General features: G+C 39.9%; 1 long non-coding RNA gene across 2 annotated transcripts in view; it reads left to right on the top strand.

Moving 5' to 3' along the window:
- The window catches only part of LOC109368980, a 135,389-nt gene that overhangs the window by 68,030 nt on the left and 39,785 nt on the right, over positions 1 to 27,574 (top strand). The window contains exons 2-3 of one of the 2 annotated variants that reach the window (XR_004160436.1): positions 23,907 to 24,047; positions 24,285 to 25,264. This is a non-coding gene — a long non-coding RNA (uncharacterized LOC109368980). Of the gene's footprint in view, positions 1 to 23,906; positions 24,048 to 24,284; positions 25,265 to 27,574 lie in introns of those variants that run through there. The other variant, XR_004160437.1, reaches the window with a different exon arrangement.

Here is a 27,574-nt window from a genome sequence, read left to right on the forward strand (position 1 = left end):
AAAAACAGCAGAAGAAATAATTATTCTTATCCAAGGAAACCTACTTCTTCTGATAATTGCTGTTTTTCCTACCAAATCCATGCTGGAGGCATTGAGAACATTGCAAGTCTGAACTGTCGCATATGAAGAACCGTGGAGATGTGGCACTGTGGGACATGGCTCAGTAGGCAGGTGGGAGTGGGCTGGGGTTGGACTTGGTGATCTGAGAGGTCATTGCCATCCTGAATGATTCCATGATTCTGTGAACGTTTTGCTACTGAAGTGATCTGCTTAAGAAATGGAGCAACTTGATGCTGAGTACGGATGAGTTGAGATGATAATGCATCCATTGTGTAGAAATTCTGGGTGCTAATAAAAAAAAAAGAAGAGCTTAAATTTGTCTGCAGGAGGATATACATTCCAAGATGCTTTGGTGTGTTCAGCCGAGCAAGAGCAGCATGGTCTATAAATAGGGAAAATGACCAGTCCTGCTTCAACTATTCAGACTGGAAAGGTTCAAGCTCAGCGACAGTGATGTAGTTGGAGTGCTGAGTTAATTGGCAACTTGTCTTTTTTCCTGTTCAAAGCAGGCAGAAAATAAATTTGTCTGACTTAATAATTAAAAGGAAAAAAAGCAAGTTAATTACCTGTTTCTGGCACTGAAGAGAGATGTGTAACTGATACTGAATATTCAGTATGTAAATCTACATGATATAAAAGAATCAAACTTACTCAGGGGAAGGAGAAGAAAAAACTGGTTTGATTTTTTTTTTAAAAAGGACTATTATATATTTCCATGCCTCCTGTCATCTTATAATAACATGTCATTAAAATGTCCTGGATTAAGAAGCACTTGATATCATTCGGAGCATATAGAATAGGATAAGTGTCAGGGTTTTGTGGCTAAAAGTTCCCTATGTTTTTTGCCACTGTAATTTCGAAGTGTATCTTGGAATAAGTTTTTACAGACATAAAGTATGTTGAATGTACCAGTAACTAAATATGTAGAAGATTCAGGTATTCTGTCAGATTGTAACAAGCTTACTGACTGAGTTGCATGGACAGCCAAGCTCCACCAGTGGAAGATGGACAGTTAAGTGATTTTAGCTTTAAGATTGCTGTGTGATAGTGCAATTAAGCCATGTAAGAAAAGTAAATCAGGTTAAGATGATAGATTTTCATACCATATTTACATTATAAAATAATGGTTTCTATCTCAGTTTAGCACGTGTGTTGTGATAAATGTTAGACTTTGCACATTTGGATTGTACCTGGGATTATTCAAAAACACGTATGGTGTAGTGCTGTAGATAATGAAATAAATAACTTGAAAGTTAATTAAAGGCCACCTTAAGCATATCTTCTTAATTTCCCAGTGAATTTCCCATAAGGACACTGCTGTGCAAGAAAATGAGAAAGATACAGAAGATACTGGTAAATGAGCAAACTCTTTTTCAGCTTTTAGACATCTGGGGACCCTGAAGGTCTTTTTCTGCCATCAGTCTAGAGAATGGGCTGAATCCTGAAATCTTCCACTTAATGTTGGGGACATGTGTGTGAATGCTGCCCAGCCTGTTTTCTTGCAAGCTTTAAATCTTTGCTTATTGTTGAAATTAACCTCTGTTTATTGTCTGGAAGAATGGCAAAATAAAATCAGCAGCCAATATCAGGCAATAACTTTGATTTTACTCCCTGCTGTTGGTGTATTCTGGACTTGCTGCTGCAGCTGTGGTGTCACAGCAGCAGGGTTTGCAGAAGTGTTTGTCAATAGAAGAGCAGGGTGTGAGTATGGGATTTGGTCAACTTGGCTGTATGGTGGAGGGCCTCTGCCTTGTTCCTGTTTCAATGAAAAGAGAAAATCATCCTTTCCTGTGGCAGGTTCCTCTTTGTGGATGCACCTACTGATGCTGCCTTCTCTCGGATCATGATCTACCTTAGTAACTTCCAAATCCTCCTTGAGCAGGTTTGGCTTAGTGTCAGCTCCAAACTGCATTCGTTATTCTGAATATTTGCTTCTCCTTGACACCTGTGAGGAGGTGTTTTTAATACTCTCTGGCAAAATATTGAAACTTATGCGTGGTGGTTTAAACCACAAATTATAAGTGTATTCAATTCTTAATTCTGTAAGGATTTTTACAAAGTTCTACACAGGATGTCTAAAAATCAGCATTGTAGAAGTTTATTGTATAGTACTTGTATATTATATAAACACATATGTTATACACTTTAAATGGTATGGACTCTGAAACCTGCCTCTTTGTATCATGTGTAGAGTCGGAGGAATCTTTAATCCAAGGAATGGGTAATGGAGGTTGGCAGAAATTTTGATTATATCTGAAAGTTCAGATATTTGTCTCCTACAAAAAGAGCCAAATAGCAGAGAAGAAAGCACAGCACCAGTATGACAGAGTTCCAGTAGTGCCTTAATGCAGCACTATCTCTCCCCACCCTAAAATCCCCAAATGTCTTGGTGTAGTAGGACAGCCAGTACCTAAAGGCATGTGACAGCTACAGATTTCTTTTTACTTATATACCCAGGGCTTGTAATTGATGGCACTTAAGTACAGAGAACTTTGGAGAGAACTCAACCACTGTTTTCTGCATCTGTTTAGAGGCACAGGACCGGCTGTGCCACCTCAGGGTGTTGCTCCTTTGCTCACTTGACTCCAGCTTGAGCTACTGTAGAGCTTCTAATAGGACTAGAGGAATGGGGAAAGGTAGATCAAGAGTCAGGTGTCCACAGTGGATGCATTTATCCCTGGCTCGGGGATGGAGGTAGCCATGGAGTTAAAGGAGGGTGATGTGATCTCCTACTCTTTTCCCTTCTTTGTACCCATCTCTGAAGTAGCAGCAGCAGCATTAAATTGCCTTTACAACAACTGTAGTTCTTGTTTTGCTTCTGGACGTGGCATATGAGATGTTCGGGTAGCACAGCAGGATGTGAGCCCAGAGAAAGTGCTGAGATCCATTGATGTTGACATTAGTGGAGCTAGATGGCAGCTTTGCCTGGCTGGAGAACTGAGAGCAAAATGAGGGTAAGATGAAAGCCTCCCTTGTCAGAGATGATTTTTTTCTTTTTTGTATGTGTAATAATAATGACAAATTTTCACAATAAATAAATGATAATCAGTGCACAGATGCTCACATACACCTGAAAGTTTCTGATCTGAGGCCAGGAAGAGTGTTAGCACACCCCAAACTAGAATTTCCTGCTGGAATTTAAAACTCTTTAGTTTTCCTTGGAACATCTTGTTGCTAGCTGTTGTTTTTTTTTTTTTTTTCCTGCTTCTGGGTGAGGGTGAATTACATAGCATCCTAATAACATAGTAGAATAATAATGTAGTAATGGTTTTTGATGAAAGGAGACATTTACTAGAATTACAGCCCTTCAAAAGGCAGCTTTTTGTTCCCTGTAATATTTATTTCATCATTTTGTGTGTTACAATTTAATTTACAGCGAATAAACCCAAATACTGATTACAGGCTTTGTTGAGCCCCTATGCAAATGAAATTAGTAGCATTTTTAGCAGTTCTCTAAAATTACTGTCATGCCAAGGTCATTGTTATCTGAGGTTAAGTATTCTCAAAGCTTTCCTGCTGGCAGATTCGTGCAGAGTAGCTGCCCACATAGCAAACCACAAAGGCCCAGGGACACTCGCGGAGGACTTGATGAATATTCTGTTCTTCTCGCTTGAGTTTGAGTGGCCTTTCTCTGGATTTCTTCCTCTTGTAGTAGAAAGCCTGCTTCTCTTTTCTTCTTGGGCTCAGCCATACAGAAATGAGTGCTCAAAGGGCAGTGCTCTGAGGATGAGGGGGCTTTTGAGAAGTCGCCTGGGTGGTTTCAGCATCTTCAGTTTCAGCCAATGGAAACCAGACATTGTCTCCCTCTAAAGTAACTGGTAAGCACCAGGAGGAGCTGATCTCATTAATACTAAAGACCTATGCTGATGCGTGGTAGTTTGATATTCAATTTCTTCTAAATTTTATGTAGTAATACCTCACTTTTTTTTTTTGAATAGTGCAAATAACTTTAAAAGTTTCCCAGAAGTTTTATTTGTCGAATGGATTATGACAATCCTCAGGTTCTCCAACAGCGTAAATGCAGTTAAAGGAATTAAAATGAACAGTAACTGAATGCTGCCCCTACAGAATAGGAGTGCTTATACAAATAACTTGGCTTTACTATTGTTAATTATAAAGCATGTTGAAACAACAAATCCCAAGGAATCACACTGCTGGGAGTCTCAGGGCTATGGGGGGATCTGGTGGGACTATGTTATCTTGCATTTTTTTTTCATCACTGCTTCCATCAGACGTGAATGTAGATGTGAAGGCAACTCTTTAAAAGGTGGACTGCTAAGGAACGTATGACAGAAACAGCAAAGTTGGGAAGTGCATGAAAACCCATGTAATTTAAACCCCTGTTATAGCACAAAAGGGCTAAGTGCACCAAAAAGAAATGGCTTAATTTGTCATTGGAAAAATATGTATTGTAGCTGCTTTATTTAAGAGACCAACTCAGTGCTGTGCAACAGAGTGTTTCATGGGTTGTCAGTGACACATTGCCTTGCAGACTTGCTTAGGATTCAGAAGAAAGCAGTATTTTTAGCAGTACAATTATCCAGCTTGAATAAAGCGGTTTCACTCTGTATCTTGGAGGAACTGACAGTATCTTGGCTTCTGTATTTGTCTTGCATTTGGGCAGATAATATATATATATATATTTATATTAGAATTTGTGGGAGGAAAAAAGCGATAGAAATGAAATCCCTTGTGAAATTGCTTGAAATTGCCTTTCACTTGCCTGAATAAATTTCTTATTGATTTTTGCCCTTTCATAAGAATGAAAGGTTAATGAAAACAATCACATCGCTTTCATCCCAAGGTAGAGATTATGTAATACATATGAGGCTCAGACTTTTTTTCTTTAAAGCTAACAAAAATGCTTGTGTTTAGGTGTTAGCCTTATGGAAGACTAGCTGTTGTGATGGGAGATGCGCTATACTACATTATCTTTGATAATTGCACATGACAGATTAATAATCGAGGTCTTTTTAGATTGCACTCCTTGGTTATTTGAGATGGACACCATCGTAACTGGGATCTTTGCTCCCTAGATCTAGAGATTTTCCATGGCATAAGGAAAGTACGCTGAGAGGTACGCTACGTGGGCGGCATGTAGGTCTTGTGACGGCGTACAGGGATAGCGAGGGCTCCTGGTGTATCTCTAGTGATTTTTACCCATCTTGTTGCCTGAGCAGTGGAGACAGGCTGACTGGGGTTGGCACCGCAGGAGCTCTCCAAGCAACAGTGGAGCTGGTCTGCCTTTTGTGGTCTGTGTTGCTCTTCCCAAACCTAGCATCCAGCTGTTTTCTGCAGAGGAAAGAAATGCTGAGTCTCTGCGGGCTGCTCCCCCAGTTGATACAGTGCCCAGGAGGGAGGTGGAGTTCACTTGGGCTAGATGGAATGAGGAATAGTCGTATGGGTCCATCTTAATTGTGATTTCAAATGTTTTTTTGTTAGTTACTCACGGCTATTCTTGGGGAAAGGCTCACCTTGACTTTTCAGTTGGCCCTGGCTCTTATGTTTTATGCAGACTGACCTTAAAGTCTGCCTTTCTTTCCTAGTGAGACCCACTTAAAAAGGAAAACATAGAAACTCTGGTTTCCCCATTGGATCTCCCCTTTTCATGTTTGTATCGTTTCTGCTGCTCTGGATTTTCAAATGCATTGCAAGCTTCTCAGACCTTATAAAAATGCAAACGAGGAGGCTCAATCCATTTGCTATTCATCAGCCACATTCTCCTTTTAAGTCTTGAGTGAGATAAAGATTCACCATAACACAGACCTTCATGCAAAAGTGAGTTTTTATTCAAAACGTGCAATCAGATTTGATTTTTTTTATGTGCACTTGCTACACCCACCGTTCATTTGAAGCTATTATATAATCTCTAGCACAGGAATAAACCTTTGGGCTGGAGAGCAATGAACTGGAAGAAAGAATGTCATTTCTCTGCCAGTGGTTAAAGTCTAATCACACCTCCCAAAGGAGACAATTTCTGACAGAATGGCAAGTTCATTTTCCGGAAAACAGTTGGTTGATAAATATAACATGCTGTTGGCAGGTGGAGTAATTTTTCAACTCCTGAAAACCTTCAAAATCCAATATAGCTGAAGAGACTGTGTGTCAGAGGCGGAATTGGGATTCTTTATCAAACTCCAACTGTTCCAAACAAATATCCCATGCAAGAACTTGAGTTTTCAGGCATCTCATAAACGGAACAATGAAAAACATGCTTCAATCTGATGCTTCTGTTCACATTCTTGTACTGTTTTGCTGGCATTTATAAGGGGCTTTGAGACAATATATCTGAGCCATTCTTGTTGCAGTATAAGCATGCAAGACAGCTTTCAGATTCAAATACTAAGTGGCTGGGTGACATTATACACATTTCTGCAGAACGTTTTACCTACTTACTCTCTGTCCTACAGATGTAATTCCATTTGCAGTTTGTGTATTTAGTCTTGAAATCAATGCCTGTACTTCAAGTGAGATATATAATGTGTGAAGCACAGCCAGAGGCTGCCAGGCACTTAGGCTAAGCTAGAGGCTGAGCTTAATGCAAGCTTTGCATTAAGCAAAGTGTGGTACTGAAGAAGCAATGCTGCTGATGCTGTGTTGTAGTTCTTTTAAAAGTTCTTTTGTTGAGGAGGGGAGGCCCTAGAGGGACTCATTAGTATAAGAGCACTCCTCATTTTCTGAATTTAGGATAGTGTGAATTCAAACAAAGATATGGGTCTTTTAAAAAAACAGTTCAAGAAATTCATAGAAATTTTGTTTTTCTTTTTGGTATTTTACTTTAGTTTCTTGGAGTGCTTGTTGTGAAGTAAGTCTCTGATGTGTAGTCACGACTGTGAATTTTCCACTTTAATAGTGGATATTTTAACAAATATTTTTGTTTCCATTTTTATTTTCTGTGTGTTTTTATTACATGAAAAACTGTAAACTTTCAGTATCCCAAATATAATGTATTTAATACAAATATGATATGTATTTACATCCTACCTGCTGGCTTGGGATCTCTTCAGGCACCCAGGGGACAGAAATGGCTGAATTGTGATACCCTTCTCTTTTGATTTTTATAAGGTCTTCATCAATTGAGGGTGTTCACAAAATGTTTCTAGAGCCATCCTGGCTGACGTTATATTTATTTTAATTTCTTCTTGCTCAATTTGATGTTGTTGTTGGCTTAATCTCCTTGAATTTTAGGAGAGTGGCTTTAATTATGCTCCTGTTGTATTTTAAATAGTATTATTTATTATATTATATACTCTATTATAGTATTATTGTGGGGCATGCAGAACACCTTCTGTTGAGTAGCTGCTTCAAGTTGTCTATTCTATATTGGAGTTTACACACTTGGACAAGGAAATTCCTATCCAGTCCAGTGAATACTCAGATTTCAGCTTTTCAATACAACTTTTCTGCCAGGTGACTTACATTTTACTATTCCAGCCTCACTTGTTAATGGCAAATGTCTAACTCTTTAGCAGCACAGAGAAGCGCTCCACTACTCTTCAACAGTGGCTGTACCCCTGAAGAAAGCTGTGGACATCTCCTGATTTCTGGTTTCTCTGCTTCCCTTGAGCCCCCTCACGCTCTCACTTGGATCCCAGCTCTGCCCTCCTACCTGAAGAAGTGGTTTTCTGAGTGGCTGTGTTACAAACTTCCTGTTCTTGGAACCTTGGAATGTGAGGCTGATATTGTGATCTGGTGCTTTCAGTGAGAGGATCGGGAAGGATTTGAGTACTTTGTCACTCTCCTACTTGGAAATTTTGACTTCATTGCCTAAGGCTGACAGTTCTCACATCCCTTCCCTGTGGATAAGTTCTTTCCTCCTTTGACTTACAGTTCCAGTACAGTTTGCATTAAAAAGAATTTAGTGATTTTTAGAGGATTTAAATAGTTTTGAAAGCTTGTAGTAAAAAAAGCTTAAATATTTATGTGCTTGCTCAGAGACCTGCTAAGATTTTGACTCTCTAACAGCCATTCATTCCCTTACGTGCTGTTTAGGCTGTTTGCCTATACATGTGGGCAGCTAGAGATAAGGGTCAGTAATTTTGGTGCACCTTGCAACGCTTCAATCTGAAGGGTCTGCTCTGTTCTTAAACCTTGACGTGGACAACTCCTATCTGACTTGGTCAATAGGTCCCTTGTTGTGTGATTAGGTTAATTAAATACAAGATGTAGCTGTTGTCCTGTGCACACAAGGCAGTTCTCTGACTATTCCCAGCAAGTACTGAGATGCCTGATAAACAACCGAGAGAGCTAGAGAGAATGATGTATGGTTTAAAGCTGAGTTGAGTGGCTTGTTTATACGTCAAAATAGGCAGGTCTTAAAGATTGACTTATTTGGTGTGGTTTGGGCTTCGTTGAATTTGAATCAAGGGGGTTTTAATTAAAATAGTGTCACTCTAGTAGAATTAGATTACTTCTTCTGTGTCAAGGAATCAGGTATCTGAGAAACACCAGCAAAAAGAAAATCTATAATACCTGAGGGTTTGTGAAAATATTGGTAATATGATAGTTTCTGCATTCGGTGGAAAAAACGTATCTTACAGCTCACTCTACAAACCCATAGGATTCTAGGAATGAATAGGAAGCGTGAGCAGGTATTTCTCAATAATGTGTTATGTGATAAAATGCATGTCTTCTGAAAACAAGTCATCAAATTGGCAGAGCTATCCTAATCTAATTCAGGTAATTTTTCCATATCCTCCTGGTCTCAGCAGTGTTGTTCTCAACTTGACAAGGATAGCCCATAAATTCAGTAGCTGGATAACAATGCACTGTGTGTGTGAAAATCTTCTTGAGTCTCTTAAAATAGAAGCCTCCTCGGTGATCTCAGCAGGGCCATTGTTTTTAAATATTTTCCCCTAATGCTGTTTTTCTTATCGCAGTCAGTTTTTATAGCTGTTGCTTAAAAAAATAAACTCAGCTCAAAACGCTGATGCAGGACTACTTGTAGCTTGACGCAGAGCCTGTGCTGGGAGATCAGGCTGGGGTATTCAATTAACCATACAGCTATAATTTAAATCAAGAATTGCACTTTATGCATAACTTCCTACCTAAAGAAAAACTCCTGTACGCATTTATTAGCAGAAATAGAAAGCAGATGGTCCATTTTATTAATACTGCTAATTAGTTATTTAATATTTGTGAAATGCAAAGCAGTGTGAATTATTATTACAGACATCACCTGTAATAGTGCAAAGCCAGAAGCAAAATGCAGAACCTGTGCAGAGGGCTATGTGCTTCTAAGTTTTGAGTAGCCAGGAACAAAGTAAGCCCAAGAAGCACTGTTGTGCTTGAAGAAGTACGTGCTGCCTGTAGGTGTTGTGGTTGAGGGATGCTGCTGTGGGCAGCATGTGGATACAGTCACAAAGTCATACCTAAATGGAGGTGGGAGGCAAATGGGTGAGGCCAGGCTCTTCTCAGTGGTGCATTTTCCTCTGTAATTTTGGCTTGTATGTGATTTCTATTGTTAAGTGCTTTAACCCAAAGGAGGAGTAAGAAGGGGAAAAAATCAGCAACGTATCAGAAAATAATGGGAATAGAAAAGTAAAAGCAGGAGGCGAAATGAAGTAGTTGAGGAAAGTAATAAAAGGAAAGTCACTTTCTTCTGCTTCAGATGTCCTAAAGAAAGAAGTAAAATTACTGAACATGAAGCAGTCTTGGGAGTTAGGTCTGTAAATTTCAAATAGGGTTGCACTTCAGGCGGCAGGGAGCAGGGTTTTTACTGTTGCTGATAGCAAAGTCCAGGTGGTGGCATCTCACCCAAGATACTTCAGTAAATACATCCCCATTTGACTGCAACTTTACCTACACCCAGAGGCACAACATCTCCTACCCAGAAAGATTGAGACATCTTAAATTCAACTCTGCCAGCAAGCATAGGCTATCCCTATGGCTTTCTGAGGCCATCAGAGTGCAAAAAAGCTATAAAGAAGGCTTCTCTGTTGTTTGCACAGTCATTTCCTGATTTTGCAGTGTCACTGCACAGTGACTGATCCAACGCACACTTCACTCGCTTATATTTGGATAGGGGCTCTGCATAAAAGCTACAAAGACGAACCCTGTTTTGTCGTAAGTTCATGGTTTCTGTGCTTGTTTGCAATCCATTATGTCTTAGGCACATAGCAAAATATGTGGAGGGAAAATTGCACAGAGGCGCTGATTTTAAGGCAACAGAACCTCTGTGATTACCTACTTTGATACAATTTCTAGTGTACCTTGGAGTTTTGGAAAGTACTGATGTGTGGTAGCGCTGATGATTGCACTTGAAGCCTTGTTAGTTGTGCACAGATGTAATGCCCTACACACAGGGACAGGCATGATAATGATATCCCTATTCATTCTTCTAATTCTCTTAGTTTTGTTGAAGTACTTTTTATCTGAACTAGTGAAATAGACACTGGGTATGATAGAACTAAGCTTTAAATCCACTTTATTTCCTCTCTTACTATCTTGTTTTGTACTAGAATACAGTTGCTGGCCGAGCTGACTTGGTGTTGGAAAGCATTTTTTCAGCCAAGACTTGCTTCTGTTTGTTGGTTTGGCATGATTCTAAGTCTTGTTTTGCGGGTATAAAGCTAAAATGATAGTGATTATCTTGTTTTCTGTGCCTTCAGAAATTGAGGCTTTGCTTCTATCAGAGTTTGCTGGAAAAGTGCCTCTCTGATATTTCAGACGTAGGAAGGATTTCTGCGCTAATTCACCCCTATAGGTTTGTGTGAAATGCATCCATGTTCTGTAGATAGCTTAACACGAAATAATTTTTAGATGGATTGGTTGTCCTCCTCCCAGAGACAGCTGGTACATAGGCTTTTAGCATGGGAAGCGTTGTTTTAGTTTTCCTTCATTTTCTGTTCTAATTAGCAACATAGGAGCTAAATATGCTTCTTCACCTTCACTAATTCTGCTAATGTCTCTTTCTTTTGAAGTAACACCCAGCATCACAGACCTGGCTTTGCATTCACACCTGCATCCCAAGCATCGGGGTACATCCATGTGTGGCCTAACATAGCCCATCCATTGGATGCATTTCAGAGTAGTCCCAGCGTCTTTGTGAGTCTTGTGCTGCTCTGGCGTTGTCTGGGAAGAGGAAAGAAGATAGCCTTCATAAGGAGGAATATAGTTAGCCTATGAGTTAAATGCCCTTCCTACAGCATCAAGGCTAAGTAAGAAGTTCAAAGTGTTTAATTAGCTTGGTGACTTTTTTAATTATTGTTGTTTGAAAATGCTGCTAATTTGAGGGAGAGAAGGCAATATTCAGGCCTGACATTTTTGAATGGTGAGGGAGAAGCAAAGCAACTTGCGATCCTTCTGCTAATTATCAAGGTACTTCAGCTTGTGGAAACCTACTTAACTTGGGGCTGCTCAGAGGCATTAAAATGCTATTTGACAATTATGATTTGTATATCACGTTGCTTCCCTTGCATACCTGTAGCAGAAAAGCTATCATTACAACAAAGCATAATTTGAAACTTTTCCATATTCATGACATTACATGAGGTTGGAAAACAAATGCCACCTCAGCAGAGCACAATTAGCGATCACACGGAGCGACTGATCTTTAATTGGTTTTAAATTAGAACCTTCTCTATTTCACTCCCCTGCAGAGTAGAACCGAAGCTTCAGGTAAAAAAGAAAGTGTCACATTTTCTAAGAAGTCCTAAGAATACCATTTCTGGCATTAGCTTAAAGGGATTTGGGGCCCAATTATTTTTCACCAGAATGAAGACTTTGTATAAGATCATCGCCAATTAAAAAAGGTCTCTGGTACTTCATGAACTCTAACACGCTGCTTTTGGTCATAACAAAGAAAAGTCGAGGTTCTTTCCTTGACTTCTTGAAGCGTCTTGGCAGTTTGAAAACACTTTTCTTTACGAACCCGCATTTCAATAATACTTTAAATCCTTCACAACCAAACCTCAGTGCGGTTAATTGCACAGTTAAAATTACTGTCACCTTTTCTGTTAAAATATACCTTTCTGAAAGATGAGCAGGTGTGAAAGTTTGCTCATGGCATACAAATAACATTGAGGATGTGCTACAGATTTCTTAACTGGTTCTAGAGAGACAAAAAAAAAAGATGCAGTCTACTTTCAGTATTTTTCCTATAATGAGAAAACAATCTGCTTTTTGTGTACAACTATTTAACTGCTTTTTAATGTGCATTATTCAACAGAAATATGATTCAGAAACCCAAGTCCTTCTGTGAAGGAGTCCTTCTCATTTAGAAGAAGGGGATAAAGTAGAACAAATATTGAACTTCAAATCTTCCTTAGCCAAAGTCAGACTACCATTTAAGTTGTACAAAAAACAATCTGATAAGGCAGTTCTTCAGAATGTTGGTATCGTGCTGTGAAAGCTTTAGATCAAGTCTAAGTTGCTAATCTTCATACTTTTTCCAGCCCCTTCTAGCAACTTCCTTCTGTGCACAGGGAGAGCTAATCATCCTGGAAGCATGAATATCTTCAAAAATACAGTAACCATTCCCCCATATGCTTAATGCCTTCAGTCTAAAATGCTTTTTTTCAGCTCTGTGAAGGATTCCTCCTCTTAGTTTTTTTTTTTTTAATTTGTGCAGAGATTTATGCAATTAACTCCTGGTGCAGCCAGGACTTTTATCCCTAAATGATATTATAAGTTGGTCTAAGACTGGATCCCTTCCCTGTTGTTCTGCTAACTGAACGTTAATCTAGCTGTCCCTTGTGAATGAAGCCTGGATAAAAGTAGACAGATGGGAGAAGTGGCAGTGACAGTGATCCAAACGTAATGCAGCAAACCAGCACCTGCCTGTTGAAGTGTCTGAATCGCACATACAGATGTAAGTTATCAGTGGTAGATACAATTTAGAGATTAGAACTGAGGTGCCCTGATTTCCTTTTCATGAGATTTTCTGTCTACACTGCTACAGGCCTGAGTATAATGCAGAACTGCTTAGGAGAAGTGATCTGATTGTCTTGACCCTTTATCTGGACAGTACTAGAATACTGATAAGAGGTATTAGTAGTCTTAGTTATTTTTTTTATGTGAAGAGATGACTGGGGAAAAAAATGAACTTCAGTTTCTGCATAATAAATGGCTGTTTTTCTTCACAAATGCTGACGTGCAGACTGCTTTATTAGCAAGTAATGCATTTTATTGTTCACAATCACTAGAAAAATTAAATTATTTTATGCCCTGTTATAAAGCATCGCCGTGTTGTTTTTCCTGTTTCAGGAAGATGGCATTTACTTTGCTTGTTACACAATGTTCTGTTCTGATTATTATGCAAAATGTTAAATATTTTCACATTTCAAGTGTAATTAAACAGGACGTCTTTTACACTGGGAACACTAGAGGATATTTTGATTATGCTGAAAAGATTTTGCGCATGTAAGCAAGTCATTGTTTGTGTTACCAACTGCGCATTGTAAAGCATTCACCATTTTAGAGAGTCAACACTGGTACCAAAGATAATAGTGTAGTATCCACAGTATTGAAGCATTTTGTCTCTAGACCAGAAAACTGCCTGTTGTAGTTATGCAACCATTGGTAAATAATGCTTTTTAAGGGCAGGTAGAGTGTCTCCATGACTCCCACCATGAAATGGCTAATTGTGGCTTTTGAAGTCCTTGTCACTCTATCAGTGGGTTGATACTTGTGGAAGGAGAAACGTGGTATGGCCGTGCTGCATGGTGCAGGTAGCAGAGAAAAAGAATTTTCTGGTTGAACTTTCTGTGGAAGTTGAAATTTAGGCCGACCAGCTTCCACAGTCCACAGTGAACCTCCTTAAGAACCCACGAAATAGGAGATACTTGGAGCTCTGCAGAAAATGTGGTAATTGAACCAGCAGTCCTGTGATTGGAGGGGGACAGCAGAAAGTGGTGGGAGTAGAGGACTTCAAAAGAAGCTGCATCTGGCTTTGCAGTACTTATATGTGCTTAACCTATTCATTGTTGTGCAAAGATTACAGTGCCAAACATGAATTTTTCTTTGCTGTGGACTCTGTGTAAACCTTGTTTTGATATAGCTCTGAAATAAGTTAGCATATTTTATCTAAAGCTGCAGCATAAGCGTAGAGGAAAAAAGGATTTAGAAGATGCCAGGTAACACTGATTACATTTGTGAAAGGACTGTATTTTCAGCATTCTTTACTATTTATTTCCTTCCAATTTATTTGAGTAACTCTTCCTCATCTTGGAGACTACAGGGATTAATCTTAGTACCCATACATTACATAAAATAACAGATTTTCAGACTTTTTGATTATCAATGCATTAGGTTGTTTTTGCATAGGGAAACACCTGCAATTTACATGTAGCTGATGAGGTCTGGAGTGTGTTAAGTAACCACCACAAGTAATTTGTCTGCCAGCTAACAGATTCACAGAACGATTTTGATGAGGAGGAAGCTGAATTGGTCTGATGTCCCGCTTGAAGTTCAACAAGTTTGCAAGTTGCAACATAGAGATCCATCAGCATGCTCAGAACCTTGACCAGTTGAGCTCTGAGTATCCCTATGGATGGGGATTCCCCAACTTGTTGGGATTCAGCGGCTGACAAGCTGTCATCGTGAACTTCTTTGTGTGGCAGTTGACAGTATTAAGATGCTCCCTCGCCTTCTCCTGTGTGCTGTGTCAGCCTCTGACTGTCTTGGCAAACTTGCTAGACTCACTCCAGTGCATTAATATTGTCGTCAAACTTAGGAGCACGAATCTGGATGTGATAATCTAGATTTGGACTCACAAGGGTTAACTAGAGGGTAACAATCCCCTTCTAGTGATTGCAGATGTGCATCTTGATGATGAAGGTCCAAGGCTAATACTAATTCTGCCTATTTTACCTAAAAATATGTATCTCAATTTGTAACCCAAACGCAGTACATCTCTGTGAGGATAGCTGTCTGTATGCATACATTGATACCTACAGACTGGAGGATGGTGTGCCTGTGTTTGGTGCATGCAGAGAGATTTGTGGTTTGGATTTTTGAGCACACGTTTGGTTTTTAAAATCCTATCACAATTAAAGATTTTTTTACTCTTGACTGTTGACTCAGGTCGATATTTCCTTGGCGTGTTTAGTAAACGCTTTGGAGTTTTTTGTGTTATAGTTTTGTCAAGTCTTTAGAGACTTATGAATGACCACACTTCAAGACCCACGATGTAAATGGAAATGTGTTGGAAAAGCTGGCCCAGCAGCCAGTATTTCTGGGAAGCTTTCACTTTGGGCTCCTAAATCTAACAGCCCTAATTTGAGTCAGATTGATTAGCCACTCATGTTTAACTAATGCTTCATATTGCTAATGATCAGAGCTAATCACTGGAACGTAAGGAAGGAAAATGCACCTCATCCATTATACTGGTTGTTGTTGTGATGGACAGCTGTCATAGAAATGAGCATGTTTCTCCTTGCAAATACATCAAACAAACCCCGTAATTTGCTTTTTCTCTCCCAGTTAGAGCATGCTGTGGACCTTCAGCAGAAGAGCACTGCTCTTTGGAACTCCATCACTGATGGAGCAATGGCACAGAAAAAGCAAAGCAGGCTAGGGTTTCAGACAGAGAAAAATCCTACAAGGAACAGGGAAGAGAGATTCATTCTGCCACTTGATGTCAGTGCATGATCACTCCTAAAACTACATAGATTTTTTTTTCCTTGCCTGAGAGACTTCTGGGCAAAGGCAATTAGGCCATCTTTCCGTGTGTTGCTTGCTGCCAAGATGTTATTGATGGTGCCAGTTGACTGAAGAAGTAGGTCAGTACCAGTGAAGACAAGTCCCAGATTTCCTTGCAAGCGATACATGCTTTCCCATGCAGAAGAGACTGCTCTTGGGTAACAGAATAATGGCTTTCTAAACTTTAGATGTTTTTGGACAATTTATAGACAGGCACTCTTTTACTTTTCAAGGCACTTAAGTGCATTCTTGATCTAATTAACAGAAATGATCTTTTTGAGGCCTCTTCTCCTTTGCCTGCACTGAATGGTTGTGGAGGTGTCTAGAATCTCCACTTTTGTCAAATTGGACTCCACTTACTGGTTTCTACTTTCCTTCAGAGCAAGTGCAATATAACAGCGAGCAGACAGTTTTTGGTTTTTTTTTCCTTCTTTTTTTTTCTTTTCTGGATTTACAGAGGCAGGGGAGGCAGCTGTATCAGGTATCTCATGCCTAATCTTGGCATCCAAGGGCAGAATCCCCTCTTGGCTTTCTACAATAGTGATCTTACCATTACATTCGCTACTTGTCCTGTTGGTGCTTCTTTGCTCTAAATTCTCACTTTTTGACCTGAGCAATTTCTTTGATAACATTGTCTATTAGAAAGTGAAATGGAGATCTAAATAGAAATCTGTTTAATTTTAAATAATTTAATTTTTCTTAAACTGAGCAGGCTGCTCTGGAATACCATTAATTATTTGTTTGTGTCTGGAGGATGACTTGAAATTTCCTCAGTCTATAAGCTCACAAATGTTTATTTCCATGTCAAAATAATGAGGTAGTGTTCAAATAATTAGTATATTTGGCTTAACATAGGCACTTAATAGTATTTTAAATCTTTAAGCCATTTGCATTAATTGTAATGAATCCCTCATTTAAATTAGGCGTAGCTTTAAATAGAAAACAGTGCAACCCCAGGGATTTTGAAAGCTGCTGGATGGAAAAAGCCACCCATGCTGCTGAGACTGAACTGCATTTCACAGCCAGTAGTATAAATGTGCAGTGGATATCCTGGAACTTCAGAAAACATACTGTACAATGCAACAGTGGGATGATTTACAAAGACTGAAAAATTCCTACCCCTGAAAGTGCACCTGGTTGCCTGGGATGTTTATTATAAACCTTCTATATACATAAGTAAGTATCTTTTAGAAGACCCAACTAAGTAAAAATATGATTAGATTATAATTGATGGTCCAACTAAAAACTTTGGAGTGCAACTTGAAATATGTTTGAATTATATCAACGTTGCAGAATACAACTGGTTCAGAAAAAGTATTTTAGCACTGCACATATCTCCATTCTTGCAAAAAAATAAAAATAAAATAAAAATAAAACCCAACACCCTACAAATGGCAAATCAATGAAAATGTCCTGGGTTGGAAGTCTGGTTGAAGAGTTAAAAATAGCATCTTGGAGATGTCAGTGGTGGGTGACTTGCTCGGAGGCTGCTATCAATCTCTGTCTGAGCATCTGTGACCATGGAGGAGGGAGTTGGAGACTTGTTACCAAAGTGACTGCAACGCACCACAAAATGCTGCGTCACACCCAGTCAAGATCTACGTGGGGTTTTGGGCTGTCCCAAAAGGACTGTGAAGGTTTATTCCTCATCCTTGACAGCCCTGCTTCCTTTCTCCCTTCCTCTGGTATGTGAAACCATCCTTGTGATAAACAAAAAAAAACAAAAGCACAAAAGATTAGGTAGTCATGATGCATTTTTGTGCTGCTTAGCTGTATGCCTTCTGGTTCTTTATTTGATGGGTATTATGGGATATTTACTGGAAGACAGTGGCACTCTGGGATTTAGAGTCGAGCTAAATTATTAGTAGCTTAGTATCTCATTATTCCTTTCTTCTGTGAGTCAGCACCATTTTCAGAGCACCATCTGGCACCGCGCAGTCAGCATCCCCACACGTTAGAGTCGTTAATAATGCTTTGCTGATGCAGATGTATTGGCAATCATCTAGCCTTGGGTGATGTGAGAACAGGGCCCCGGCAGCTGTGGCAGAGGAGAGGCATCCTCCAAGCAGGTCCTCCTGCAGAAGCTGCCTCTGCTGGAGCTTTGTTTGGTAGTGTTGCTGCAACTTGGCATCCAGTCTTGACTGTCAGAAAGGTGCTGTACCTTGGGATACCAGAGTTTCAGGATATTAAATGCCTTTTTCCAAGACAACTGGACCTGCTGTGCTTCCTGGCTTTGGTGATATCTGAAGCTTGTGCTCCTGCGATGGCCTATAATGAGATACCCATGTGGCAGCTTCTGTAATTGTTCTCCACTTTTGTAACCTTTCAGACTGTTTTATTTCCATTCAATATGAAATGGTGTTGTGAGAACAGTGCTCTTACTCCTTGGCTTTTCTGTCCCTAGAGTCTTCTCATTGTAGGAGCTGATGATAAAATGGGACTGGGCACCAGCTTTCTGGAGGGCAGATGAAATGATCTTTTTTCGTCCATGTTTTGATGTAATCCAGGATCCTGTGGTTCTGGCAGCTGATGTAGGCAGCTCCTGAGCACTCTACTTGTGCTGTGTTGAGTTCCAGCTGCTGTATGTGGGAAGGATCTCCTTTGGGAACAGTGCCCAATAGATGAGGCAGAGTGCTTCCAGCCCATGGCTTCCTCTTCTGTATGAGGTCTTTTGAGCCTTTTGGGTCTGTAAAGCCTAATACCGACCCAGACAGGTGTCCCTGCTACTGCTTCTTCTCCAGAACTCAGTTCTCATGGCTTGGCAAGGCAGAGGAAGGGAATCAGATGCAAACAGCAAGAGAAAAACTAGGCCTGATTTTGAACTGGGCTTGTGCTTGTAATTGCACCATGAAGGTATCGTAAGAAACATTTTATGGTTTTGTAGTGGAAGCAGCGGAGTGTTTCACGGTGTTTGCTTCTCAGGGTAGGCATGCATCTAACAGGCAGTCTCTGGTAGCTTATTATCACAGTGAGAATCCTTTTGACTTAACAGAAGCGAGGTAGTAACAGCAGAAATCTCACAAAAGACATGCTCTTTTAAGTGAACAAAACTATCTAACTTGAAACCTGACTGTAAAAAGTTTCCAGTGCAGATATACGCCTGGTACACTATATCTTGGTAGTGTGTTTTGTGCTTAATGTGCCTTCTTTTACTGGTTAGCATTAGAGTTAAACCTGTTAATATTAACACAGGAGTTGCTGTGTTGAAATTTGCAAAGTATTAGGTGAGCCTGACTTCACAAAAACAATCTAATAGCATTTTGTGTCTTAAGCAATTAAAGCAATGTCATTCAACAACTGAAGTAGCATTATAAATATTGTGATAATTGTTGTTTATAATTGTTGCTACTCCATGCAATAGATGAGCAAACTCTGTCTTCTTATAATGGACTGATCTTTTTATGAATTTGTTTGGTAGGTCTTAAGGAGGAAGCCTTTTAACACGTAACGTTGAATGTACTTATTTGATGGAAAGAGCTTTGTGTGCTACAAATTTCATGTGTGGGGCTTCATCGTGGAAAGTAGCTGTTAGAGTATGTGATTGCTCCTCAGGCTTATAGATGATATATATAAGGCAGCATGAAACAAGTTATTTTACTGAATATATGTCTTTAGAGATATATCATACCGTCATCAGCCTTCACTGGAAAACAATTACAAGGCTTCAAAAATGGTTAACATGCAAGACCTATTTCTTTGTGGCTTCACTTATGAGAATGACAGAAATTCTAATGCCTGATCTTTCCCTGGTGTATTCTTTATGATTCAGTAAAAGTAAGAATGGGAGAGGTAGATCATACAAGGTACAAATCAAGCAGGGAGATGTATTTGCATGAGAGAAAAAATATGCAAGTAGCTCATTTTGTTGAGTATTACCATTTCCTTGCAAATCTGGGGCCTTCTGCTGGGAATCTGTGCTCTGCTGTGTCTTCTCCGGGGTATTTTCTTCCTGGGCATTTTCCTCCTTCACTCTTCTAGAAATGGATTTTTGACAACTCATCCTGTGCTGGTCTGAACAGTAAACCTTTTAAGTGTGGCTAGAGCTAAGTTTGTCTTCAGTCATCACTGCAATTTCCAATGGAGCTATCCAGTTTGTTTCTGCAGATGACATTTTCGTCTTGCTCTTTCTGTCAGGTCCTCCTGATGCAGAATTATATTGTTTTTGTGATGCAGCGTAGTTAGCCAAGGGACACCAATGAATATTGTGGAGGACTGGGAAAATATGATGAGGCCTGATAGCATTGGGCACCTACATCGTGTAAGCTCTGTCTGCTACTGGAAAAGGTCTATGTTGTTTTCTCTAGTCATCTGTCAACATTCCTCTGAGGTCTAAATAGTACATCTGGTTACTATAAGAAGGTAACAATAACAACAGTAAATGTATTTGTCTTGTCAGATGTAGGCAGCCTGAAACTAGCTATTGGGAGATTTATACCTTTTTCTGGAAGCTGGTCATGGCCCTGTGAACTGAAAGTGTGAAAGCCTCTAACAAAACAAGGCGAGGCTGGATCAGGCCCTGGGCAGCCTTACCTAGCTGTGGTGTTCCTGTTTATTGCAGCGGAATTGGACTAGATGGCCTTCAGAGGTCCCTTCCAACTCTAAAGATTCTGTGATTCTATGATTCTGTCATTTTTTGGAGGCAGGCTCAGTTCTGGAGACAGCTCTGTGCCACGAGGCACCGTGTTGCAGTTGGCAACTGCCCTGCTGTTCCAAAACTGGCCCTCATTTCCAGGTTTGGTTTGTAGAGCTGTCCTGCATCATGCATGCTTTTGGAAGCTGGACCTGTTGCCAATTTCTGGTAGACAAAAGATACTACGATCATGCCACCACAAACCTTTCCGTTGATAAAGCAAATATATTTATCTCTTCACCTGTAGAATGTAAGGCACGTTTTCCAGCCTTTCACTCATCTGTGGGCTTTGACAGATTGCAGAGGTCCATTGCTTTGGAGATGAGACTCTTCCTACTGAGTTTGGAGAAAAATGGTCTGCCCTATTGCTTTGGGGTTTGTCAAGTGCTTGTGATGTACCCGCCTGTGCACAGAACCATTTTTCTTCTTGTGTGTTTCAGGCTGTTCTGGCAAACACAGTAAAGTGTTAGATTTTAAATGATTGCTAGGCTTGACTTAGATCAATATGAGGGAGATGGAAATGTATTTCAGGATGTTTCTTTGTTGGTCAATAAAATGTGCCATCAAGAATGCTGAAATCAGCTTTGAAGACGAAAAATAGCAACAGTAGCAGATGCAATTACAGTGTCTTGGTGCTCTAAATCATCTCCTGTGTTCAGAAAGTTAAAGTAACTTTCATCTTCTGTTTGTATTTCCTGAAAAACTGGGGTTCAGGTTTGAGACAGAAGGAATAATAGGAGAAGAGGCTCAGAGCTGGTAGGACCTTTTTGCTGATGAGGGACATGAGATGCTTTGTGATTAAAATTGCTGACGTTTTTTGTTAATTAAATTAAAGCACGCGTGTATCCTAGATACGGCCTCATTCTTGAGGGGTTTGTGCCCATCATGACACTGGAAATGGAACTGTACATTTTTATCCCTGCTTTGAGTGGAAAAGGTGATACAGTTGCCTGAAAAGTATGCCTTTTGCTTTTGGGTGAGGGGAACAGGAGCTGAGGCTGCCGATGGCAGTCAGCAGGGCTGCTATCTTGTGATCAAAAAAAGGATGGTGTATCTGCTGTAGGAATGGAGAGTGTTAAGAAAGGGTTTAGAGAAGATAAAGGAGGACGTGCCCAGTTTCGATAAAGAAACTGTCATCAGCTAGAACACCGCAGAAAAATTGAGTATTCAGCTCTTTGGCTGAACTCAGAATGTTACAAATCAATGTGAAGAAGTTGTTGTACAGTATTAGATTGACCATAATACTTCTGCGTTGTACACATCCCTCTGTTATCCTGCTGAAAAAATGTATATCTTTGTTTCTGTTGAGCTCTCAATTTTCCTGCCCCTTTCCACAGTTGTTCAAAGCCTCATGGTATAGCTGTGCAGCCGTGATGCATTCTAGGAGCACCGCTGTGACTTCAGGGGAGCTTGAATCAAGTGAGAATTGCAGAAATGGAAATCTGTTCCTCTTGCTGTAGAAAACAAACCGAAGATAATAGGTCGAATGTCAGAGACAACCATCTTCTAGAATTATTTACTGAGGTGTTTATTGTGGAAAAACAAATTTCCAGTGTATTCAGAAATCCATTGGACAGGGTTTTGCTGTTACTTTGGGGTCAGCACATGGGATTTGTATTGAACTGCTCTCATTTTAGATATTCAGGTACCTGATATGTATGTGACCATGAACCATCTGTGAGGAGCTGCCTGAATTTAGAACGACAAACATGAAGAATGAATAACATAATCTTAGCTGTTTTTCATTTTGTATCAACATTGCTTTGTTGGTAGGTTTGAAACTGGACACCACTCAGACCAGGTCTTCGCAGAAGGGCCATTTGCAGGCTGGGGAGGAAAGGCACATATCCTGAAGCCTGGCCACCCAGACACCACGAGTGCTTACCTAACTTTGATGGGCAGCTGCAGAAACTGCAGAAACTGTTCCATTCTTTCTGGAAGGTTTTGGAATCTTAAAATAAATAAATAAATAAAAATAAAAATAAAAATAAATAAAATTAACGCAATGCTCTCATAATGTGGCATTGATGTGGCATACAGCATATATGCTGCCAAGTCATTGCAATTGAAAAGGATTGTATTTTAATTCCAGCACTTACATAAATTACAGCTGCATGTGGAAGTACAGCAGCTTTTATTTGTTAGTTATGTGAAGGTACACTGTAGAAACAAAAGGGTTTTTTCATCTGCTGTGGTACCCATGTCTGTAATGGCTTACTAAGATTTAATATAGATGTTGATATTGCCAAATTTGTGTATTTGCAGAAAGTCACATTTGTAAGATTCATACTGTAGAAAAGAATGGATGTTAGGTTCGCATTATACCCTTAACATAAAACTGGTTGAGCTGAATTCTCTTCGGTTATTAGTAGAACTTTAGGAAATGTGAATGGTGAATGTTAAGTGTGTTGGTACAGGGACTGATCAGCCATAGGGACTAGATAGAGAGCAATACATAGATAGCTTTGAATTATAAAGATATAAGTGGCAGTATCTAAGGTTTGCTTTGCCTCCAGTTCTTCAGTACAGGTAAAAAGTCTCTGAAAATGTTGACTTACTTCTAAATTTTTTATTAGAAATACTCAATGTTGCTGACTTAGGAAAGCTTATATGGCAGAAGGAAGGTGCAGAAACACTAATGCACATACAAGCTTACAGTAATTTCTGAGAAAAGACTCAGAGGTGATGGACAAATATATGTGAATTACTTTGAAGACTTAAGAAATGGGTACTGATTGTGTGGTTGAGGCTGTTGGACGGACGAGAAGTAAAGCTGAAGCTGATAGAACAGACTGTAAGAACATTTGGGAAGATGTGGTTTTGCACAGAGTACTGATTATATTCTCCAAGCAATTGTTGCAAAAACAGTATGAAGTATGGGATGATGTAAAGCAAGAAAAATAATTGGCTTGATCACTTAATGCTTCAGTGTGTGAGATAATAGGAGGGTACCAATCCCATTACAGAGGTGTATGATAGCAGCTGATTCTAAACACACGGCTTGTGCTGAATGCTATTACAAGACCTGTCTGTTCCTGAAGGTATTCCTCAGTCTGCTGAGGATAGATGAGTCTCGTCTAGCACTCTGAAGCTGGCTCGACCTGATCTGCAATGAATTCAATGAAATGATGTATGCAAAAATGATGCCTGTTCCTAGATATATATAAGCATTCTTTGGCAATTATAGCGTTCATTCTGAACACGACTGCAGAGTACCAAAGCAAAGGCTGAGCCTTTTTTTCTGCCAGAAAATATTGTATTTTAATGCATTAAGTAATGAAATAAAATTTGCTTTATGTTAATATAATGGCTGATATATATCTAGAAGGTATATATGCCAGTGCATGCTGTATTTATTCTACCTGGGGTGAGAGTTACTGAGGAGGCTATATAAATGATCTAGAGCAAGCCTTAAACAAATGTGGTATGTTGTTATACTCTTTACACATTTGAAGTGGGTCCAAAAATGTCATGACTTTCTTCTTCCTTCTCTGCCTTTCTTAGCATTAATTTTTCTAAAGAAGTAGCAAAAAATGGTTTTTATTGCAGCAAATCTCATTTTTCTTTTGCACAGGTATTGACTTGATACAATCTACTCATCACTGGAAGGCATCTCTTTAACTGGAGAAAGCATTATGTGAAAATGGTGAAATGGAGCTACGTGGAGTGATCTGGACAGAGCTGTGGTCTCCGGCTGGCTGGGGCAGCAGAGCTGGTAAGATGAGTTATTTGGTGTCTACAAAGAGTCACTAAATCAAAACAACTCGTATTTTGGAGCACAATATATTGGACAGTTAAAAGCTCATGCAGATGCTTGGGATCTAATGGTGTTAAATGAAGTACTGCATATTTCTACTCTATGAAAGCAGTGCATCATAAATCTGTAAACAAAAGCATTCACCAGTGATTTAAATGATTATTCAGTGCTATTAATAACCACCTTCCTTTCTAGGTGATGAGGAGATGTGCAGAGAGAGCAAGCTTCTTATTTGTCAAGGACATTTGTACTTGTAGTGCCAGTATTGTTGCAAGGCTGTGCACATGCCTAATATTCTGCATGGTGAGTGGCTCATCAGGCTGTCATTTCCAGACAGGTGTCTGGTTGTACTCTCAAAAAATTCTGTAATGGTTGGAAAGGCTGATGAAGCTTCTTACAAGTTTTCTTCATTTATCATGTAGCCTAGCCACTATACTTTGCATTGTGTGCTGTGCTTGAAGATGTGTGAAACCTTAAAGAAATTAGAACAAAAATCACTTGAGTGCTTTGCTATTCAAGCTCTTGAAAGTGGATCTTTTCAAGGACCGTTACTTGAGATTGTGAGATCTCTCTGCTGTTTGACTCACCTTGTTCCTTTCTACTCTTGCCTCTTTTGTATTTCTTTGTCTGAATATATAAGCAACAAGGTTGTTGGCACTCCTCTGGGTTGACAGTGAAGCTGTTGACAAAAGAATAAGGACTTGATCTCTTCTGAGTTATTGTTCCAGTCCTCATGTGCAAGCTGCTGAGGATAACCATTGCATCCCAGAGCCAATTAGTACTTCTATTTTTAACGCTTCTTTTCAAGCAGTAGAAGCTGTTGATGTTTTAAGTGGTGTCATTTTTTCAAGTGGGGGAGACTCTCGCCTGTGCAAGTACTTCCTAAGAGCTAGATACTGAACAGTGCTGGGCAGTTAGTGCTCCATACTGAAATATGTAAAAGTAGTTGTACAGATTTGTAAAACTCACTGAAGTAGCGTAACTGAAAAAGATTTACACCTTACAAGTAAAACAGCACTATCTAAAGAGGCTGATGTAATATGTAGCCACTCTCCTTCCAGCTTCAGCTGCTAGTTTTTGCTGGCATGATGTGTTCTATGTAGTGCGCTCTCTCAACATTTGCACAGGGAATAGGAGAAAGGTTTGCTGAATGAAAATGATTAATTTAAAGGTCCCCAAGAAAGTTTATAAAAAAAACTCAAAACAATATAGCATCAAATGCCTTAAAGCTGCTGCTGGAAGTTTCTGGTGGGCCATGCTCAGATATTGGTGGTGCTCGAACCTTGTCATCATTGGTAATGATACAAACAGGCAGGAAGGAAAGTTCCCGTGTACGCCAGTCTCTCAGTGTGCCTTTGAGATCTGGTGCAAACACATCTGGATGCTGGCATACTGCTTCAGCCCTTGATATTTTTGCAGTGCTCAGCATGTATTTGAGTTCTCTGCACTGTAAGCATGCATGTACATGGAAGCGACTTGTAGACGAGCAAGGGAAAAATGACATGGAATGCTCTTGTCCTAAGTAGCAAAGCTTTTTTTCCCCCCTCCTGGTTTGAGTTGGACTAAACTGCAGCAAACAGTGAATTCCAAGTAAAACGTTATCTGAAGTTCACAGGTGCAATCCAGCTTTAGCCTTTACTGTTGGATTCTCTCTGAAAAAACAAGCTCCTCCCCAGGTAGTTCTGCTGAGAGCTGTAATATAATTGTAATAATTTAAAGAGCTACCAGGTGGCACACCAGGGCATTTTACTGTGTACTCCTAGACATGGGCTTGCCTGTTGGTTCACAAATGTTATTTGTCATAAAATGAAAGATTTCCAGATGAAGCAAAACTGAGAGAAAAGGCTTTGTCTGTGTGATGAGTAAAATATTGCCAGAGAATGTAAGAGCACTTTAATAGAGGCAGACTGAGAGAGGAGTGATAGCAGGAGCACTGTGTACAGGGTAGGCAGATGATCTTTGCCTGTGCTACATTTATGGGCAGCAGAGGGGCAGGCTTACCGATAAGCTCCAGGTGCTTTTCTGTGCTGGGGAGATTCAAAGGTGCAATAAATCCAGTTTAGCTGAGTAGCTGAGCAAGGTGTACAATTGCTTTGTGTCGTGAAAGAGGAGCAATGCAAGCAGACTTCATGCATGAATTTGGCCCATAAATGTCAAAGAAATGAAGGGCCCGGGATAACAGTGCATCCCTCAAATTCTTTGTGCCATCCACATGCATCTGAGCTTCAAGTATTTGTGAGCATAGCTTTATGTCCAAATGGATGGATAAGTACACAACTGCCCACATTGGATGTGCAGATGACATTTGTACCAGAGCGCGTGTGTTGTGGGCATTCTCTACTCTGTTATTTCACTTCATTACTGAAGCAACTGCAAGCATTTTTTAAACACCTAAAAATTGCAGTTGTTTCTGACAATGCTGTTAAGCACTGCATGTAAAAAGTGTGTAAAATAATCACAGAATGGCCTGGGTTGGAAGAGATCTCAAGGATCATGAATCTCCGACTCCCCTGCCACATGCAGGGCCACCAACCTCCCCATTTAACACCAGACCAAGCTGCCCAGAGCCCCATCCAACCTGGCCTTGAACATCTCCACGGATGGGGCATCCACAACCTCCCTGGGCAGCTGTTCCAGCACCTCCCTGCTCTCACAGTGAAGAATTGTGACATCCAACCTAAATAACATCAATCTTCCTGTCCCCATAACTCATAATAAAGAGATTTGCAGGTTTTCTCTTCTGCTTCCTCTCGATTCACTTGGCATTATTCTGAAAATCACATCTCTGTTCATGAGTTGAGCATGCAGACTTCTGCTGTGATGTAACTCAGACCATTACAGTTGTTACCATCATTAGTTACCATATCAAACTGGCTAAAGTACATCACACAGTATCACAGGCTACAACAGCAGTAAATCTTTAACTTGTAATGTGCAGAAAACTAAAACTCATGAACTGTTTAAAAGTTTCAGGTAAAAGAAGAACTGATGTTGCTGGCAGTCTGTTTTATCATGTTTACATAAACGTTTCCTTACAGCAGAATGAAACCAATGAGTTAGAGGCTGTAAATGGAGCATATTAAGACTGCTTGTTGAGGGAAATGTTCTGAAACTGTTCTAGCTGAGGATAAGGGATACAAGATGATGGAAGACCAAGGAATATGATTTCTTCTCCCAAATTTTGTTAGTAGTTTGTACCTCCAGGTTTGTGACGGGCCCACTTAGTTGTCCAAGCCTATGAGTCAGATGCACTTAGACCTCACGTTTGAGCCCGCCATCTAAAATCTGGGAAGAAAACTCTCTAATTCCAATGTGGTGTTAGATAGTGGCATTCCTTTATTCCTCACAATACATACCAGGCAACTTGACAAGCGAGGGCACCCTCTCAGAGTTCAGGTCCTACATTTGAACAATTCAAACATACAGATGCAGTACATTGACATACAAATTCCTTCTTTTTCAAGGTCTCATAGATATGTGCTAAT

This window comes from Meleagris gallopavo, chromosome 8 (assembly GCF_000146605.3).
Source record: "Meleagris gallopavo isolate NT-WF06-2002-E0010 breed Aviagen turkey brand Nicholas breeding stock chromosome 8, Turkey_5.1, whole genome shotgun sequence".
NCBI lineage: Eukaryota > Metazoa > Chordata > Aves > Galliformes > Phasianidae > Meleagris > Meleagris gallopavo.